Below are 17,946 nucleotides of genomic sequence, written 5' to 3'. Positions count from 1 at the left end.
CTGCCACGCTGCTCTGGCCCCGAATTTACCCTCGAAGTCTCGCCCGAGCCCCCTCCCTTTCGCATCCTTGGAGCCCGGGCTGAACCGCCACGAGAGGAATGTGTTAATTTTCTTACTGGGGGAAGTTGTCCTCGCCCGGAATGGGTTGTTTTCCGGCGGGGAACGCGGGGTGCGCCTGGCTTTGTTTATGAATAGGTCGGACCGAAAGTGAGGGACCCCGTTTTTAAAATAGGGGACCTGTCACAAGTGCTGGGGCGCACCGGAAAGAGCAAGCAAAATTTTTTTCTCCCTGGGGAATCGTAAGGGGTGCGCAGAGTTGGGTTGGTGCCATGGGTTGCAAGGAGGTACCATTAGATTTGGGGGGTTCTTGTAGTGACTCATCTGGAAAGACTTGCTCCCCTAGGCTCCTGAAAAGTGTGTGTGGGGGGGGAATGAAGGTTTGGCAGCCGCACCCTACTATGCTTCGCGGGACCCTGGGTGGTCTGAGAGTTGAATATTCCAGATGGGAATACCCAAAACGAGATGCGGATTAGGCCCTTGATCCTCGCCTTTCCTTGTGTCCCCTTGCAGTTTGGAGCCCTTGGTTTTGTAGTGCGTCCCCCTCCTACCCCACCCCCACCCCCCGTCGCGCGGGTTTGCCCAGGAAGCACTAGGGAAGGGGGCGTGTGATCGCTGGCCCTCGCCCCCGCCCCCGCCGGAGCCGCCCCAGGGCCGCCGGCAAACAGAGTCCCTTTTAAGTTTTCCGCTGGGGCCGCCTGGCGGGGGCTGCGAGCGCGGTCGCTGCGGACTTGTTTGGAGCGCGGTTTGAACGCCCAGCGCCACCTCAGTTGCCCCCAGCCGGGGGGTTTGGGGTGTACGGTCCTAGCGGTGGAGACCATTTAATGAGATGAGTAGGGGGCGCCTATTGGCCTAAGCTTGACCTGACCCTCTCCTGAAAGACTAAGGTGCCTTGAGTTCTCGGTGGAAACCCTTCCCATCTTTTTGAGAGTACTACGAGGAGACTTGTCTTCGCCTATGACTGTAACTGCATGATGTTGATTTAGCAGTTCCTTAGATGAGAGTCAGGCTGGAGCTTGTTGGGGGGGCGGGTAGCGGCGCGCTCTGCAGCTGTCGCCCCCCCGCCTCAGAACGGAAATTGTCCTCCTGAGGGGGGGTGACAGTTTGATTTTTTTTTTTTTGCCCCGGGGAGGGGTGGGAACAGCTGAGGGAGGTTGGCCTCTAGGTTACCAGTCAGTCTTGGTAGCTCTCTGTAGGTGCCTCCCCTTCATCCTAGCAGGAGCTGGATTCTCTAGGGGAAGCCCCTAGCTAGGTTGAGTCGTCTTCCCACCCCCACCCCCCACCCACCTTTTAAGTTGCTGCAGAGGGTCCTCTGCAGAAGCTAGGCCCTTGGCTGCCTGGCTGGTTAGTGCCTTATTTATGTGTGTGTTTGGGCCCGGTTTCCCAGCTCAGCAGGTGACCCTGGCCTGGGCCTCCTATCTCTCCTGTTGACTTACCGGAGGGCCAATGGCCTCCCCTTTATCACGTGAGGCCTGGAATGTCCACCAGGCTGGACTGAGCTGGTCTGCCTGGGGGAAGGGAAGGGGGGGAGGGCTCTGAATCCAGGGCTCAAGCCCCTCACAGGCTTACGTGCCCAAGGGCTTCAGTTCTGTTGTTTCTTTTTTGATACCCAGATGGCAAGTGTGAAATTGAGGCCCATAGGAATGTGAGGGCATGCTTGTCTCAGTAGGTCCTACCTTCTTTCGGTCCCCACCTAGTTATTCATGGGAGCCTGCAGTGCTTCTTCCCAAGAAGACGGAGAGCGCTTTGGACTGAGCTAAAGCCGGTTGAGTTCCTCGGGTCCGTGGTGAGAGAGAAGAAATAGAGGGATATACTTGGGACAGACCTGCTCTTAATTCTATGGGATGCTGTAATCATTTAGTCACAGGTAATTCTCCAGGCTTTGCCTTCAGTGGTCATGGATGGAGCAGCTTTACCTTCTGTCATTTTAGGGTACTGAGCACCTCGCCATTCCGGAGTGCACATTGTGCCTCCGGTCTGGAGGGGCCAGAGAGTAGAGGGTCTTCCAGCCCCTACTCTCCTACCCCTACCATTCTGAAGGTGTGTGTGTGTGTGTGGTGTGTGTGTGTGTATGTGTGTAGTGTCCTTGATTAAGTATATTAATAGTTAAACTCTCACTCATAGCTGGAACTCACCAGACCACAAAAAAGCCTCCCCTGTTACTCACGCGCTACTGCCCAACAAGAATATCCCACTAAAGTTTTTTCTGCATTCTCTTACTTCCCCCTTGCTCTGTCTGTTCTCCTCAATGCTGAGCCCACCTTCCCAGGCTGCTGGCAGTGAGAAAAGACTGCCCCCTCAGAGACCCAGAAAGCTCCAAGCCTTCATCTATCTGCCCCAAAAATCCAGAGGCAGTATCAGCTGGCAATGATGGGGTTGTGTGACACTGTGTCTGTTGGTCTGTGTGACAGCCTGGATGGCATCTCTCTGTCTTCAAGTCTGTGCTTAGAATGTGTATGTCTGAAGATGTGGAAGTCTAAGATGTATGATTTTATATAAATGAATGGCTGCATATCTGCATTATATATATATTACATATTATAATACTATATGTACACTTCATGCACTTAAGTCTGAAACTGTATGTTTGTAGGTTGGCCATGTCCCTATATAATATATACTGTATGTTTCGAGTACTTGGAATTTTGTAGGGTTTTTGGTTTGTATCTGTTTGTTTTGAGACCGCGTCTTGCTGTATAGCCCTGGCTGATTGGGAACTTACTATATAAACCAGGTTAGCCTTGAACTCACAAATACCTGTCTGCCTCAGCCTCCCAAATTCTGGGATTAAAGATATGCCCTATAACTCCTGGATCCTAGCATGTGTCGTATGTATGTATGGGGCGGGGAGGAGAGGGAGTGTGAGTCTCCACTCCTTTAGTGGTATGTGTCTGGGTTGTGAGTATTTGGGCAAACCTAGAAGTGGGTGTATTTGAGCTGGGTGGGCAGTTGTCAGTGGCTAGTGGCTTTGTGTTTTTGTCGCTTTGTATAATCCCTTTGCCTTTCTGACTTTGAGTCCCTTACACCCTGTTTGTGAAGCCGAGAGACTCAAAACCTTTTCCACTCAGTTTCCCCCCCTTCCCCCAGCAGCAGTAACTGGGCAGCCTCCTGGTCTGCCTGCCTCTGGGAGTTTTGGAAGCTGTGGCAGGAGACAGGCTGGGGCCAGGGTGACAGCGCGTATCCACGGCGATGGCAGCCTGTGATTATAAGAATAAAAGGATTTTAAGGTCATGGGTGTTTCTTATGTTTCTCCCCTTTGCTGGAGCTGATGGCAGCAGAGGTCCTCGGCAGTGTGTCTGCAGGTTGGGGTATGTCCCTACACAGGTGAACAGTGTGTGTGCCTTTCCTGAGAGCATAATCACGTATGTCCATGCATGAGCAGAACCTGTGACAGTCCACGGGCTTGTCCTGGGTTCTCCAGGGGATGGGGAGTGATCCCCAGTTAAACTCCATGCTGCTGGGCACCCTGCAGAGCTGGAACTTTTGACAGTCTTGTAAGGGAGAATGGTCTAACCTCAAGCCTTGCTTACTTAATTTCATCTCCTCTAGTTGAATCCTCTGAGATTAGCTTTGAGACTAGCTGGGCCGAGTCACCTGGACAAGGCCACATCTTGGGGTGTCAGTGCCTGCCCCTGGCCCAGCTCCAGCCTCTGTAATTGCATTCTGCAGCCTAATCCCCCGCCAGCTCAATTAGATTGCAAATTCTTCTTCATTTCCTGCCTCTTGATGCTGACCTCCCTCTGGGTTTGCAGGGATTGGGGGTGGTGGGCAATCCCAACTGCCCTTCTACTAGCACTAGGGAATCTGGGAGGGTGGTTAGTTCCTTGTACACTAGCCTTAGCCCTGAAGTCAGAACCCCGGGGACCAGCAAGACAGGGTTCCACTAGCCCTTTTGAGCCAACCATAGAATCCCTCTGTCTAGAAACAGGATCCCTTTTAGCTGGTACAGGGCTACCTGTGGAATAGGACGACCGCTTTAGCTAGGTTCCTAGGCTGTGCCTTGTCCATGGCCTCCGTGGACTATGCCCACCACCTGCTCCTGCAGCAGTTACAGCCTACCTAGCACAGCAAGTTGGGATTTACTGTGTGGCTCAGGCCAGCCTGACGCCTGCAGAGACCCTTCGATTTTCCCAAGTGCAGGGACTTACAGGCTTGTCCAGCTCTTCAGCAGTAGTCTTCTTTTTCACCCTTTTATGATGTCTGTTCCCAGTCATAATACTTTCAGGGGCCCGTGGGCCCACCAAGGCTTTCTTCTGGCCCCCCTAATAGCCATCCCTGGATTCAACATAGACAAATGCACATGCAGGACTCAAGAGTTCATTAGACCTGGTTGTGAATCCTGACCACTGTATGGCTGACTGCATGACAGATGGACAAGTTTTATCTCTACCAACCTCTTCCCTTATCTCTGCGATGGGTCAATAAGTGGTGAACTACCTCGTGAGACCAGTTTTAGATTGTATGCAAGGATTACGCATGAGGAGAGGGCCTAGATGCATCCACTCAGCAATCAACAGAAGTTGGGCCTCTTTTGGTCTTTTTAAGACAGGGTTTGAGCCGGGCGGTGGTGGCGCACGCCTTTAATCCCAGCACTTGGGAGGCAGAGGCAGGCGGATTTCTGAGTTCGAGAGTTGGAGGCTAGCCTGGTCTACAGAGTGAGTTCCAGGACAGCCAGGGCTACACAGAGAAACCCTGTCTCGAAAAACCAAAAAAAAAAAAAAAAAATAGCCTTGGCTGTCCTGGAAGTTGCTATGTAGACTGACCAGGCTGACCTCAAACTCTCCGAGATCTGCCTCCCTCTGCTGGGATTGAAGTCTTAGAAGTTGGCATTTATAGTGTTAAGAACTATTTCCAGTGAATTGGGGCGGGGAGGACAACCTGTATCTCTAATAGCCAGGTATGTGACCTTGGTCGCCTTACTCCACACTGGAGTTTATCTTCCCCATTTGCAAAGTGGATGGATGGGACCGGCCTCCTCGGCACCCGAAAGCGTGCAGGATGCTTAGCCCCACTGGTTCCCACATGTTATTTGCTCTCTCCTTTTTCCCCCTCACATTAGCTCTGCTGTGGGTAGAGCTACACAGACACAGAGGGCAAGGGGCTGGCCAAGGTCACGAGGCTGGTGATGGGGCCAGGGAATAGCCTGCTGGCTCAGCGGGCCTGTGAGGCACAGCCTTTCCCTCCCTGCTGGTCACTGAAAAGTGGTAGCTAGCCTGTTTTTTTTTTTGTTTTGTTTTGTTTTTCTGTCTTTTTTTTTTTTTCTGAGAAGGGGAGTCCACCCCCTCCTGCCCCAGGAGGCACCCATGACAGCCACTGAGCTGACAGGCCTCTGGGCTTTAATACTAGGGTGACTGGAAGCTCTGGAAGGCTGGCTGTGCCCAGCTCAGCCTGAGGGGAGAGGGAACTATAAAGTTCTTCCTAACCCCAGTCCCCGTGGCCCCGCCTGCCCTCTGCATGTCCTCTGTTGGACAGACTGTGACAGAGGTGGGGGCTACTTTCAGCCTCAGGCTCCCCTATCACTTACTGGCTAGTCTTCTGAATTCTGTGACCTCTGTCACTCACTGGCCTGGGCTCTTTAATATTTCATAGCCCTTCAAGTCGACCCCCTGCCCCAGCCCACAGGGCCCCCTTTGTCTGCCCCTCCCCCTCATCTCTGTCACTGAGTTACACTGACCCAGAGGCTGTCTCTACCTTCTGGCACTGTGACTGCCCCTGTTGCCTTCCCTGTCTTTCTTGACCCTCCTACTCTACACCTCCACTGGCCACACACACACACACACACACACACACACACACACACTCCTATCTGATCTCTTCCGTCACATCTCTGACTGTCTGATCTGCTTTTCCTCCATTTTCCTCTTTTGTTGGGCTTCCCCTTCCCAGTGGAACAGAAACCGTGGCAACTGGTCTGTCTGCCTGTCCTTGCGCCCTCCGCCCCTTCCTGCCCCCTCCTCCAGCCGGTCTGGCTGGCTGGCTAGCTGGCTGGCGTGAGAGCTGGTTTTATTTATTTTTCTGTTTGTTTGGGAAGAGGGCAGTGGCAGCCCTAGGCCTGGCTGCTGCGCTCTGCTCCGCTTAGAGCGGTGGGCAGGCAGCCCTGCTGGCCTCCCAGGAATGTGGCTGGGACGCCCTGCGCTGTATTTACTCCCCTCCAGCTGCTGGGCTCAACAGGGCAGAGCCAGGCCTGCCCAGTGGCCCCTGGGGAGCCTTGGACTCACTCTGTCCTGTCTGGCAGACCCCACGTGGCTTTTGGGGGACCAACCCCACCCTTGCCTCTGACCTCCTCTGACCTCAGGCTCTCCTGGCCTGCCAGCAGGAATACTTATTTGCCATGCTGGAAGGAGCCTACAGTGAGGGTACTGGAGGCCAGGTACCCAACAGCCACCCTGTCTTCCACCCAGGGGTTCTAGCCTAGGCCTGTAGTCTCCTGGGCAGAATGATGCAAAACATCACTCCAGGCCACTCTCATTGGGTTTAGTGTCTGTGCTTGGCACCGTCCCTCAGCTCTGCCCAGATCATGGGCAGGGGTGGGTGAGGAAGCTGCAGAGCCAGAGCAGTTGGATCCCTCGGTGCCCTCACCCAGGCCCCATGTGCACACATCTGAGTGGGTATACACAGACACATGAACCGTGAGACCTGCTTAGTCACAAGCATCACTAGGTTGTACTTCCTGTCGTTAACTCCCTCATTCATCAGATGCTTACAAGGGTTTTGAGCCCGCTCGGTGCCAGCCTTGCAAATGGGATGTGGCAGTGGCTTCTCTGTGTACCCCAGTGCCTGGCACCATGTAAGTGTTCAAAAGAGTTTAGCTATTGCTGTCGTCGGGCCCTGCCCCCAAATGGACATGAGAAAGCCTAGCCCACCCTAAGCCCCTGAGTGATGCTACTATGCCAACATCTCTCTGGCCTTTCTCTGCTGTTAATCCCCACCATAGACTTGCGAGATGGGTGTTGTTTTGTTGTTTGTGCCTAGCTGTATACAAATGAAGCAAGTAAAGCATAGAGTGGCTGTGACTTGACACTGGCAGGGGAGGTATGCCAGGCTGTGAGGACCCTAAAGACAGCTGGAGTTGCTCAGTGTGTGACTGTTTTTTTTTTTTTCTTTGCACCTTCCACTCTGCCTGAATGTTTACCAAACATGGATTGGCCTTCATCCTTTCCACCACCCCAGGTCCATCATCCCAGCAGGGATCTTGATATGAGGCAGGAAAGACGGCTTGACTAGTTGGGTAAATGAATGAATGGATGATCTGGCAGTATGAGTGAACTCTCTCAAAGTACACTGGGGTGGGAGTGAGGGGGTAGATGGGGCGGGAATGTGGTCACCTCCTGGCTCAGTGGGAAGTGATGTGCTGAGTGGCCAGGACTGAGAGATGTGACCAAAGACCTTCTGGGAAGAAACTGGTGGGCAAGTCGTATCTTCTCCTTGAACCTCAGTGTTTTGATCTGTCAATTGGGCTCCAATTTGGAGTTTTTTTGGCTGACTCCCAGCTGGCCTAGACTGTGGCCAGCCTGGGAGGTGAAGGGACTGTGGTGGGAAGCAGGAAGCAGTGGGTGGTGAAGACAGGAAGATAAAGCTGAGAGAGCTTGGCTTGGAACCTGAGAAGCAGGGAGACCAGTACTGACCTGATGTGGGCTTGGCCCTCCCTTTGGGGGCAAGCACAGGCTCACCACCACCCCAGCTACCACCTCTTGCTCCAGCGCAAGCTCATTTCCTGACATCTGTGCAGTTAGTGGCCCTGTGTGCCAGGAGGAGGTGGCCTGTCCCCTGGGGTTAGACTGGCTCCTCCCCCAGCCCATAGTATACCCCAGCTTTATGTCATTTCCTGTTGACCCTAATGGAAGAAACCCAGCTTCTCTCCTGCCCAGCCCTCTTCCCCAGAGCTTGGTGGGAGATTGGCAGGAGATGGAGGTGGGTGGGCACAGCAGCCCCTTCCCCAAATTGTAGGGATTTGCCAGTCTAGAATTTTAGTGACAGGAGTCTAGAATTATAGACTGTTAGCAATGAAAAGATGTTTTAAGTTGGGATTCTTGTCGTGTTGGAATTCTGGAATCACCAAAGAGTAGGTTTTCCTGTGGGAAGGAAACACGAATGGCCATGCCTCAATCGTCACGGAGAGTGGGGCTGGGATTGGGGGCTTTCCTGAGGTTGCAGAGCCAGGAGACCTCAAGGGACATGAACCCATTCCAGGGACTGAAAGGCCAGTTCTACATGTAGCGGGTGGGCTCTGGGCCCAGTCAGGCAGCAAGGGGCTGTGGCTGGCCTGCAGACACAGGAGGGGTCCTCCCTGTGGCAGCCTGCCGCCTGCTGCCCACGCTTCCCGAGGCACCAGTGTGAGGAGGAAATGCAGGCTGTTGCTTCCAGCGACAGCAGGCAGGGCCGGGCGGCTTCCCAGCTCCCCCTCTGACTCATGGCTGCCTGCAGCTCCCCTCCCCTGGGGTCCTCAGCAACCCCATCTGTGCAATGGGGAGAGGAGGCTTTGTCCCACAGTATGTGGTTCACTGCAACAGTAAGGCTAGGAATCTTCCCAGGACCACTGTTAGGCTGTGGGGAGTGACAGAATGGTCCAGAAGAGGCTGGGACACTGGCCTTCTGCCAGCCACTGAGTCCTTTCCTCTGTTCTCCCCAGTCGGCAGTCTGGGCCAGGGGTGGCTAGATTCCTGAGCAAAAGATGTAGGTTTATGGGGTTGATAAGAAAGAACCAGCCAGTTTCAAGATAAGATAGGATAGGAAGCCTGCCCCTCCTCTCCAGGGGACTCCTTCATGACTTCAGTGTGCCCATCTGTAAAATGGAACATGTTATCCCACAAGTCAGTGTCCACAATTAGATCTGGGCTGGGGACTCTAGTCAAGTGGCACATGTCCCAGGGAGAGGGGAGTCCTAGGGTGTAGAAATGGGGTAGGGGATCTGATTGGGTCACAGGGGTGATTCAGAGAAGGAGTGGCCAGAGGAAAATCCCAGCTGTTCTCCTAGGAAGACCTGACAGGCTGGACAGGAAGTAGTGAGGAGCAGACTTGGCCCCCCTCAGGCCTACATGGAGTCATCTTAGCCTGGCAGCTGGGTGGGTGTGCCCCTCACTGCAGGAGAGCTGGATCGCACCCCCTTCATGCTCTGTTAAGGGGGGCTATGACTGCCAAGAGGGGTTGGGCCCTCATCCAGATTTCAAAGCCTTTTGATGCCCTCAGCTCTATCCTAAGTTACTACCTGGGGTGGGGGGGATAGCGGGCAACAAAGTGACAGGTGTTGTTTCATTTGCCCAGGAGACTGGGAAACCCCTGGAAAGGCCTCCTGAGAGGGTGAGAGAGCAGAAGCGATGTGGGCAGCTGCCACCCAGACAAGATTGGGTTGCTCACAGTAGCCTCCCCTGTCCCCCACACTCTGAGCCAGGAACTGGGGATAGTGTTGTGTGATTTGGAGCTGGGTTTTCCGGCCCTTTCTTTCCCCCAACTGTCCACCAAGCTCTGGGCTCTGGTCCCTTCCCATCCCTGGCTGTGTCTGCAGAACCCCCTGGGAAGATGGGGAGGAGGCACAGCGGGCTCAGAACAGCGGGCGCCTGCTCAGCCAAGTATTTTGCACGAGCTGTCAGAGACAGACAGGCACGTGGGGAATTCGGTGCATGTGGGGCTGGGGGAAGCAGCGGGTGGGCAGGAGGGAAGCTGTAGCTGCCTCCCGGCCTGCTGAACCCTGTGGAGATGACTGACCCCCCACCCCCACCCCCACTCACCCACCCCCAGCTACACCACAGCCGTGTGGGTTTGGAGATCCTCTCCAGGGTCCAACTTGGAAGAAGCTCCTCTGCTGAAGTTCGGGTCCAGACAGGAATTCTGGCCCTACTCGGCTGTAGCCTCCAGGAAATAGCAGCTGTCACATGCGTGCAAACACACACACACACACACACACACACACACACACGCTCACATGCTCTCAAATACACACTCCCAGCCTGGCACAACTTGTCTCCTGGCCAGAGTTTGGTTTGGTAGCTTGGAGAAGCTTGGTATTGCCCAGTCTGAGCAAGGGAAAGGCAGGAGGGAGGAAGCCGAGTTTATAAGCTAAAGTTGACACCGTGGGAAAGGAAAGGAACCTCTCAGCTTTTGAACCACTAGGCAAAGACCCCAACTTAGTTGCTTTTGTGGATTATCCTTAATAAATCCTGCTAAGCAGGACAGAGCTCAGACCTTAGTAATACTTGATTTTTTTTTTTCTACAACTAAGACCCAGAGAGGCATTCCCTGGCCCAAGGTGACAGTAGACTATCCATCCTTCCCTTTATCCCCATGTGGAGCCAGTATGAAGAGGTGAGCTTTAGGGTTTGCTGGGGAGTAGGGTGGGGTGGGGCTAAATTTAGTCATCACTGCGTAGCTGAGGCCTCTGGGAGCAGCTGTTGGTGCATAGACAGAGGCCTAAAGCTGCATTTAGTCTGGACAGAAATATCCTACCACCCACCCACCCACTGCTTGGGCAGCCAGGCTGTAGGCTTGTTCCCTGAGGGGCAGCTTGCTGGGTCGCCAGGACAGGCAAGATGACCCGATAGGCTTTTCCCAGATCAGGTTTCTATGAAACAGGAACCGCAGCCGGAGACTGGGCCATGGGGGCCAGGGCAGTCAGAGCCCGGGGGGGCCAAGGACGCCTTTCTAGCCTCCCTCTCCTGCTCTTTGCTGATGCAGCCTCCCCTTCACAGCGGCCTGGGGAAGCAGCAGGTTATTTATCAAGCCAGCCTCCCCGCCGAGCGTCTGCCGGCGCGCCTCCTCCCCACCTCTTGTGCTGGCGGCCATGAGCCCAGCAGAGCAGGGTGAGCTAGGCGGGCGGGTGGCGAGATTAGCTCAGGAGACGTGAGTCACCCCATCCCTAGCAGCAGGCAGAGCACACACTCACTGCAATCCTACTCTCAACACAGGGCCAGAGAGGATCTACCCGGCTTCAGCACACCTAATTCCACATGCCTCAGCAGAACCCACTGCCCGAGTGCTCCAGACTCACATACGTGTGGGGACCTCAGAAACACCCGGTCCTGGTACATGTATATGCTGGCACAGATTCGGCAATCAGGCATGCCCGGTCTCTGTCAGGCATAGGTAGGAAGCCACACTCACCTTCACATACCTTGCATACCTCCCCATGCAGGCTCAAGCAGTGGTCTCTGGGCCATGGTTTGCACCTCTATGAGGCTGCAGTGTTAGGCCTGGAGGACCAATACAGCAGTGCCTGTTGCATGCACTTGAATATACACAACGCTCATGTAGTCAGACTGCTTATCTCCGTTGAGGCTTACACAAGAGACCTCCCCTCAGTCTTCTGATTCTGAGGTGAGAGTGGGAGAGTGCTTTCCCTGTCATTAGGCTACTGTCGGACCCATTTGGGGACCCAGTTGCCTTTATATAGGGAACTATAGCTCAAGCAGAGTATACTTAAGTGTAGGCAAGGGAAAGAGGCAGCCGGGCTGGGAGGAGGAGAGGATGGTGAAGGAATGCTGTGGAAAATCCATCTTCCCAGAAGTGGCCGACTCTCCCCCCCATCAAGGTGGGGTCTGTGAGAGATGGGAGCATGCTGGGGCCTGGGAAGGGAGGGACACCTCTTCTGTCAAAGTGAGCTGTGTCCAAGGAGTCTGTGCCGCTTAGCCTGGCATTCATTTTTCTCTGTCCTCTTGTTCCCCTCCACCCTGAGACTTGGGATTTGGCCACACCTCTTAGTCTGCATGGCGCTGGTCTGACAAGAGGGCCTGGGCTGTGAGGTTGGCAGGGTGCCTGAAGTGGTGTCTAAGCCTTAGCTCCACTGGGGCTAGGGCTTGCCTGCCCTTCCACACAGAATGTTCACACAGACATACATAGAAGTGAGCGGGGTGGGTATGGCCTTGTAATCAGGATGGGTATTGACACCACTGTCCAGAACCTCTGTTGTAGATCATTTGGGGTGCAGCAGGTCTCCTGTGTAAGATGGTCAGGGAGAAGGAGAGGGTTCCAGAAAGGCTCAGACATTCAGAAAATTAGGCTTCTCCCTGAGCTGGGGACCCTGATTTTGGCTATTACCTGCTGTGTCATGCCCAAGCTTTGGTTTGTTTTGTTTTTGTTGAGACAGAGTCTCACTGTATGTATAGCCTTGCCTGCCTGGAACCCAGTTATGTAGACCAGATTGGCTCCAAACTCATAGAGATCTGTCTGCCTCCCAGATACCGGGATCAGAGATGTGTGCCACCACACCCTGCCTGCCAGGTTTTCTGTCATCATTTTTGTTTATAAAATGAACCAAGTGCCATCTTGGAATTACAGCTACATGACCAAAAGTAAGTGAGGGTAGGGCTTGCAGGCAGGGCTCATGCCCAGCTTGTGTGAACCTCTGGGTTTAGTCCCCAGTAAGCCTTGCAGGGGCTAGTACTGAGCCCCTGTCTGCTCTACCAAAGCTAAATTTTTTTTTTTCCTGGGGCCAGCATCCTCAAGAAGCATCCTTAATTAGATTGTCATGGGCTTGGCCCATGCTGTTTTCAGATGCATGCAGAAGTGAGGAAGCTCAGCTGAGTGGCAGGAGAAAAGGGAGTTGATCGGTTAGCTTCAGAATAGAGGAACTTGACGCCTCACAACATGGAAGGAAAAAGCCAGCCATGATGGTTCCAGAGCTACTGACACAGCAGTGCCAACACAGGGTGGTCATGGAAAGGGTAGTTGTAAGTGTAGGTGGGCTCTTCCTGTGGTCAGAAGAGGCACAGGCCTGTCCAGCTGGCACTGCCTTCCTAACAACCTTCAGACCCACACACACACCCATCTCCTGGGGTCTGCAGGGGCTGTGTGTGGGGGTGGGAGGAGCAGAAGGTGGGAATAGGGGAGTTGGCAGCTCACAGGGAAACTAGGGCCTTGGTCATGGAGTATCCATGGCCTGAGCAAGTGACGACTGAAAATAACAAGCCAGCCCAGTATCAAGAGCTTCAGGTATGTGGCCTGCAGAACCCAATGAGTTGGGGTTGTTACTTGCTGTGATCCAGACTAGGCTTTGAGCTCAGCAAGCTTCAGCACCTTGTCTGGGATCCCCTAGACTAACTAGATCTCCTAGGCGGAACAGGGACAGGACCTGACTCCAAAGCCCAAGTGTACCCTTTAGCCGCCTGAACCTGTGCCTCCCAGGGGAGGTGCGCTTCCCCGATAACAGAATCACAGGTAATGAATGAGTAATGGTTGTTGTTCCTGCTGGTCCTTTGGGCCTGAGGACAGTTAGCACCCACAAGGATGCCACAAGGATGTGGCAAGCTCTGAGAAATTTCAGTACCGGGCTTGAACCACCTAGGCACCCGCTGAGAGGGTCTTTCACTTCTCCCAGTTCTGCCTGTTGCCTCCCTTTTCTATGAGAAACTTCTTCAGAGAGTGGTCGGGAGGTCCCTTAAGCAAACATTTCCTTTTGGGTACACAACTGGCAGTCATGAAAACATGTCCCTATCCCCCCCATGCCCTGGTTGGTTTGCCACTTAACCAATCAGAGCTCCCCAGTTCCATGTGGCTACTAGTGATCACTAAAGCTTTCTCCAAGTTAGGTGACTTGGCTGCAGGTTGGTCCCCACCTCAGGTCACTTCCTCTTTTTAGTCAGAGTCCCCCTGTGAAATGGCTGCCTCCTGCCCCTTTGAAGCAGAAGATCCTCTCATACGCCCCGTGCTACTGTTCAGCTGCTGCTGTCCCCGAGCTATCATGGAGACATGGGGCAGCAGCATGGGCTGTAGAGTCGGATGAACCAACCTTTAGAAAAGCCTTACCTTTGGTGCCCAAGCTTGAGTGACCTTGGCCAGTCACTGCCCTTGTCGGGGCCTCAACATCCTTATCTGTAAGGTGGAAGAACCATGCTGCCCTTGTCTTTGGGTTGCTATGAACATGAAGATGAAACAAGACAGTGTGAACAGTACCTAGCTAGACATTCACAGATGATGGTAACTAAGCCCCTCCTCCAACCCTGGCCTCCTGGTTTCTGTCCCTCCAGCCTTGATCGAGAGGATTCTGGGAAGGAGATGGTGCCAGTCTGCTAGCTCAGCCGGCTTGGCCACTGACCTTCAGAGCACCCAGGCTGTCAAGGCTGCCTGACTGCCTGCCGGTCGGGTGGCAGGGAGCGCCAGGCAGCTCCTCGCCTGACGCCACCCGCCCCTGCTCCCACTCTTCTCTCTCCCTCTCTGCGCCTGTGTGTGAGCTAATTAATCTCAGCCCCTTTGGGAAATTAGACCGCAGCCGCGTTCTCAGGCTCATGGAGCCTGCGCTGCTACTGGGCCAAGACCTGCTATGTTTGGGGGGCACTGAGGTGTGTGTGTTGATGGGGTACCAACAGCAGCAGCAAGATGGGCTCAGCAGGACACAGATATCTCTGAGAACTCTCTTCACTTTGGAGCTGAGGGGTTCTGGTCTTAGTTCATCCCTCCTCAACACCGTTTCCATAAGGACACTAGGCAAACTCCCAGTTATAATGAAAGCAAACCTCCCGTGTCCTTTTCAACTCCCAGGTTGTAATAGTCTTCCCTCACCGTGTACTACCTCAATGTGGGGTCATCCTCTTGCTTGCCCAGCTAGGAGGATGATGGAGACAGATGTAATTATGGAATTTTGCTTGGGAAATTAATTTGAAAAAGTTAATTAATTGGCGGTTCCGGAGGTGGCAGGCTCCACGCCCGACTGGCCTTGCTGACGTCAGTACTGACCCACTGGAGACATGCCTCTTCCTGGGCAAGCTGCGAAGAGGGGCCCCAGTGACCCCACTGTACAGCTCTGTGACAGGTAGCTGGGAGCAGAGGGACACTTGTGTCTTGGCCCACGGTGGATACCTGGGCTGCAGGGTTTTTTAGCTAGGTCTACTGAGGATGACACTTGGGGTCCTAAGAACTGGCCACTTGTCTGTATGTTAATGGCCATAGTCAGCTTCCATAGTATACTGATCTCAGTGCCACAAATGTCCAGTTCTTCAAAGAACAGATCTTTTGAGTGTCCACTTCCTCCAAGAGTGACATGGTTGTGGTATTAAACAACCCAGGCTGTCAAGCTAGGATTCCATCAACATGGGGCAGAGAATAGCTGAGTCTTCCTCCCAAAGAATGAGCTCAGCACTGGAATCCTGCAGGCACTTACTGTCCTAGGTGAGGGTAAGCAGTCCACGGATCGTAGTCACCACCCTCCAGCTGTCACCCTGGTGCCATTTTACTCTCTCCTACCATCCCAGCTTCTTGTCAAAAGACTTAGCTGAACGAGACAGGGCTGGGAGGCCTGTGCACACCACAGTAATAGAAACCTCTGTCCAACCTCAGGTCTTCTGTGAGGCCATTGACCACATGTTTCAGCTGGGCTAAGTTCTGATGTCTGAGGAAATGTGGATACTCTTGGTTTTAAAGTGTGATCAGGGCTAGGGCAAAAAGTTCCTAGGCATGGGTAAGTTGAGGTTACTCATTGCCTGGACCCATCACTGGGATACGGACATGGGCTCCATAAACTGTTAAACCTGTGTGTTGGGGTAGCCCCTTCTCTTCCCTAAGCCTCATTTTCTTCATCTGGGAAATATAGGCTGTGGAAGGGTCTGGGTAGCTGTAGCCAACCTGCACTGTCTCCTCTGTCTGACTGATGATGGGGAGCAGCTCTGGGGCTCTGCTGCCCCAGCAGAGTTTTGGAGGAATACCTGGTATACACTGCACAAGAGGAGATGTTTGTGAGGCATTCAAGACCAAGCATCTAGCTAGCAGGCCTGGACCCAGGGCAGTCAGTCTATGGTATACTACTTCATCCTTAGAGTTTCTAGGGCCTAATAGGCCATACTGTGAATTTAGTATGGAGGGTGGATGGCTCAGTGGTAGGCACATTTTGCTGTTCTTCCAGAGGATCTGGGTTCCATTCTCAGGGCCCTTATCTGGTAGCTAACAGCCACCATAGACAACTCCAGTTCCAAGGGAGAGGAAGCTTTTGGGCTCATCAGGGGTGTGTGTGTATGTGTGTGTGTGTACGCGCACGCGCTCACAATCTTTAAAAATGTTACACACGTCAGGTGTAGTACTTTAATCCCAGCACTTGGGAGGCAGAGGCAAGCAGCTCTCAGGTCTGCATTTAAAACAAACAAACAAACAAACCAACCAGTGTACTTAGTAGCAATTTGCATCTCAGTAACAGTTTGTAACTTGTAGGTTTCTTGGAGATCTGACCTGGGGCTTTCGTTAAGTGGACCACATCCCTCCCTGAGCATCTCGTGGGCTAGCCAGAGGGACGGAGATCCTCAACATATACCTTGCTTGCTTCAAGACCTGTTATTATCCCACCATGTTAGCTTTGGGATGTGTTCACTTGTTCTCTGGATGTTGTTACATGTGTGTGTCCCTGAGACCAGGAGCTCTCAAAGGATGGTGTCCATAGCACCTCTCAGTGTCGGGCTTGTCACAGAGTTATCACTCCATTAGGGACTTTGGGCTTCTCTGTTCCCATTTTACAGGTAGGCCAAGGCCCCACGAAGACAAGATCTCTTGAGCCCTGAGAGCTTTGGGGGTGAGGGGTTTTAGCATGAGATGGGGGTGGGGCGGTTAAAGGGCGAGTCTTAATCTTGCTGGGCTTCAGTTTCTTTGAAAGTGGTGATCTCCAGTACTTCTTCACCCTGTGGTGCTGGGGCAGTGAGTGGTTAAAAGAGCCTCTGCCGGTTCCAGTTAAAAGCGTTCTAAAGTGTTCATGGTTAACACCATTGATGCTGGAGGTTGTTATCTTGGCGTTATTCATACTTCCTGGGTCCCAGCAGCTGCTGTGGCTGTGCCTAGACTCAGAGCCTGAGCCTCGGCAACTGAAGAGACTTTGCAGCTCCTAATTAAAACTCCAAAGAGACGGCCTGAGTTTTTAAATTTTGCTACAGGGTCCCACCCGCCAAGTGCTTCCTCCAGTCCCTCTCCACTGCAGTGGGTTCAGAGTTCTCCTCCAGTCTCAGGTAGAGGGACTGGCCCCAGGCAAAAGCCTCCCCAAATTTCCCCTGCCACTCCCTCCGCCTCCCAGACCTCTGGGGCCATGAATCATTTATGAGGCAAAAATGAAACCAATTAAGGACAAACTTTGAAAGCCTCTAATTGCCGCGCCTGGTGGCATGGAGGAGTGAGGGGCGGCAGTCCTGCTCGCTGCCGAGTCTCCTTGGCCCCAGCCCTCCTTCCCAGGCTTCCTGCCCGCTGCGTCTCGGGTGCGTCTCCGGGCGCCACCACCTCCTGGCCGCTCTCGGACGTGCCTGCGCTGCTCTGGGCAGCCGCCTGGCGCCCGCCCCGTCCTCCCAGGCCGACTAATTAGACCCGGCTCCCTCCTGCGCTGCCCGCTCCAGGCCCGAGGTGATGGCGGCTTAGCCTGCCCTTCTGGGGCATGTGCCCCAAAGCTGGCCGCCTTTCCCAGGCTGAATGGCTGCCCGCCTGGCTTAACCCAGACAAGCCCAGAGTCCCTTGTGTCCTTGGAGCCTGGGGTCCACACAGCCAGCCGGAAGGCTGGGCAGAGCCTAATGAAAGGCAAGCTGGGGACAGAGGAGGCTGGCTGTTGAGCTTCTGGGGTGTTGCATTGGTGAGCAGGACCACCCAATGCCTGTCAGCTTTGCCATGACTGACAGAGATGACCTTATGCAGATTCTTGCATTTGGGGATTCCAGCAGGTGGAGGTCAGAATCTGAACCCAGCAGGACCTGCCTCACTGCAGGGAACCAGAGGTGCCAGCCTTAACTCCTACTAGCTGTGCTGGGGGGCCATGCAAGCCCTGGGCATTCAGGCACACTGTTTGCTGAAACAGAATTTCCGTGCTTGTGTTTTTCCATAATTATATTAGCAGGTGGGATTTTTCCTCGGGGAAGCACTTTGAGGGGGAGCGCTGTGGCTGTGTCCCCGCCTGCTCCAAGCGTGAGCTCACACTCAGCTCTGCCTGCCTGCCTGCCGTAATGATTT

At 53.8% G+C, this 17,946-nt stretch overlaps 1 protein-coding gene across 4 annotated transcripts in view; it reads left to right on the top strand.

Moving 5' to 3' along the window:
- Cxxc5 (CXXC finger protein 5) overlaps positions 1-17,946 on the top strand; it is a 31,928-nt gene that overhangs the window by 1,750 nt on the left and 12,232 nt on the right. The window contains exon 1 of one of the 4 annotated variants that reach the window (XM_028762783.1): positions 1,756-1,924. The exons of the other annotated variants lie outside the window; for them this stretch is intronic. The gene's annotated coding sequence lies outside the window, so the exon portion shown is untranslated. Of the gene's footprint in view, positions 1-1,755; positions 1,925-17,946 lie in introns of those variants that run through there. 4 annotated transcript variants of the gene reach the window in all.

The sequence above is a fragment of the Grammomys surdaster genome, unplaced genomic scaffold (genome assembly GCF_004785775.1).
Source record: "Grammomys surdaster isolate TR1022 unplaced genomic scaffold, NIH_TR_1.0 135, whole genome shotgun sequence".
NCBI classification, from domain to species: Eukaryota; Metazoa; Chordata; class Mammalia; order Rodentia; family Muridae; genus Grammomys; species Grammomys surdaster.
This window is presented reverse-complemented; position numbering and strand designations above follow the sequence as displayed.